Consider the following 3,032-nt stretch of genomic DNA (forward strand, 5'->3'; position numbering starts at 1 on the left):
TTTGATTATGCTACATATTTATTATGATGAAATATTGAAGAAATGTCGACAAATATGTATATGTGTAATAAGGTAAGGAGTAATGAGTAGTGGTTATGGACACTAATTTGTGAAAAAGGATGTTGGAAACCAAGAATCGTAATTTAATAGTTATGAAATGTGTGTAAATGCGTGAATGTATCACAATGCCGACGAATATTTTTTGGACACTGTTATATTTACAGGATTTTGTTTCTACACATTTGTAACGCAAATTCTCCACCTGTGAAATTTTTATATGAGACCATCACTGTAGTGCAAACAGGTGTCGTAAACATTTCGGTAAGAAAGCTAAGTGACCTTGATGTAATGCGCTGTAGGCGCCAAGCTATGCAACAGTCGCCTGGAAAAAAAGGCTGTGCCTTTCAGAGGCACAACAAAGAAAAGGAGAGGCCATTAACCTCGCTATTGACATTCCTTTCTAGAAAGCATCGCAAATACGACACGCTCATTACTTGGAGAAAGATACTTACATCTGCACACCTGATTATGACAAGCATCTTTCTATGAGAGTTGCGAGAATTTCTACTAACTTATGAAATGCCACATGACTATTGAATGATATTTTTATGCTTTACTTTGTAGATAGTTGCTTATTTCATTTGATATCTGGTTTCCAGCAGTGTTGCAGCATTCGTTTTACAAAATAAAATTAAATGCATTTGCTAATGTGAACACTTTCTGTCAACAGATCTATTAAATAATAATTTTATGATCCATATTCTTCAAAAAAGGAGCACTTGGAAAGGAAAGAACAATAAGAAGGGACTAATAACAGTAACTGCATACATAATTTTCTTTTCAAGTATTTGGTAATACTTTTTTGTTGAATAAGTTGTGGTGCACCACTTTAATTACATAGACATTAAGATGTGAATAGACATTTCCCTTATCTGCATTGTTGTCTTTAGTGTACTATATTTTTGCTTGTGGGTTTGTCATGATTAGATATAAGTTATTGCATTTGCTGCTGCTGTTTGCCAGGCATGGTGTTACTGAATTTCACTTTTTATTACTCTGTTAAGCCAGTTTTACTACTGATTTATTTTTCTTGTTTGCTGCACAGTGCCTTATATTAGTTGTAATATTGCAATTGCTTTGCTAATTTAGATTTACTGCTGCTAGCTTTGCCAATTTGTATTTTTTGTCATTGCTGTTTGTGTTAATTTGATGTGTGTTGTTACATTGCCTCGTCCCTTAGTTTAGCACTTGAGCTTAGTAGATTTAAGTTAGCTTAAGAGGGGGTAGACTATATAAGAAACTAACTATGAAGAATAGGGAAAGAATGCATTGAGAAGTTATATGGAAAAGATTTGGGCAAAAAATGAGTATTGTACAATGAGAAATATTTATTTAATAGGGTTTGATAGGATATTTTTTTTTTTTTTTTTTTTTTTTGCAGGAGCAAACGTTGAAATAAGAGGAAAGATCTATGGAATGAAGTTTCGGGTTGGACTGCAGTACCAAATGTTACACTGAAAACGAACCCTGTCCTTTCCTTTTGTATTATTCCTCTAGGTGTTTGTGTACCCTTGTCTATTTGTGTTTTTCCTGTCTTTATGTGTTTAGCTAATAAGATTTATGTCATAGAATTTTTCTAGTACTAAGTTACATTCACTATGATGAGGAATACTGTTATCCTCAAATATAATTTGCAATAATAATATGTTATTTACTGTGTAAAGATGTTTAGACATTATTAATTCTGTTCTGTTTCAATGCTCATGTGGGAAATTAATGTTTCGAAAACTATTCTCATTATTTTATATATTTACTTGTGTCATAATTCCTGTAACACTGATGTATATGTTTATTTCTATTCTTTTGTGAAGCCTGTGTTTATACAAATGTTATCTGTACTGTTATGTTCTTTATTGATGTATTTTGTACCATTGTAATTGTTTCCTTATGTTGTAAATGTATATTTGTATAGACACCAGTTCTTCAAATTAAGTATCATTTCACTACACACTTTTCTGTTGGTCATAATATGTGCACAGTATGTGAGAAGTTGGGTCTGTTAGAGCTTGCACGTGTGTTAATAATTCAGCAAGGGACTGGTTATCAGCATTACTGGTTCTAAGGACGTTTCAAAAAAAATTTTTTGGGAGTGCACAAGTGGTGGTTCATGGACTTGCTATATTGTCTGCAAGACTCTTCAATGGTGATTATCCACCTGCACAGTCGGAACAGATGGCTGCTGGCCGTCTCTACAAGGACAACAGTGGCTCTGCACCTTTGATGGCCCACCAGTACCATTATCTATACAAGGACTGCAGTGGGTCTGTACCTCTGGTGGCCCACCAATACCGTAACCTCTACCAGGACTACAGTGGGTCTGCTCTGTGATGACCTACCTACCAATATTCGTCAAAACTTCGACTGACTCTGTGGCAGGTTTGCTCTGTTGTGGCCCATTACCTGTCTGCATGTCAAGAGTCAGCACTGTCTTTCCGTTGGAAGGACAACAATACTTCTTCAAGACTGCATGGAAATCCACTACTTCCATGTGCATTTTCTTTTACTGCTCAGACTTTGAGAAAAAAAATTTAATTTTACTGTGATGCATGATCAGGACTGTCTTTATGGACTGTGAGAAAATTTTAGCTCTTGACCAACATTATATCAATAAGTGTGTGCATTTGATATCTTTGTTATTGCAATTATAATTTTTTTTAATCTGTATTGGCCATGGCCCAAAACTATTTGTAAAAATTTTTTTGGGAAGCATGGGGGCTATGTAAGTAGGCTGTATAGATTTTTTTATTGGTAACGCCACGTAGCGCTCTTTATGAAAATCATTGACTGTGCTGTGTGCAGTCTGTGGCTGGTTTGCATTGTTGTTGGCTATTGTAGTGTTGCGCAGTTGGAGGTGAGCCTCCAGCAGTGGTGGATGTGGGTAGAGAGATAGCGGAGTTTTGAGAACGGATGATCTGGACGTGTGTCCATCAGAGACAGTAAATTTGTAAGACTGGATGTCATGAACTGATATA

The sequence above is a fragment of the Schistocerca piceifrons genome, chromosome 2 (assembly GCF_021461385.2).
Source record: "Schistocerca piceifrons isolate TAMUIC-IGC-003096 chromosome 2, iqSchPice1.1, whole genome shotgun sequence".
In the NCBI taxonomy this organism is placed as follows: domain Eukaryota; kingdom Metazoa; phylum Arthropoda; class Insecta; order Orthoptera; family Acrididae; genus Schistocerca; species Schistocerca piceifrons.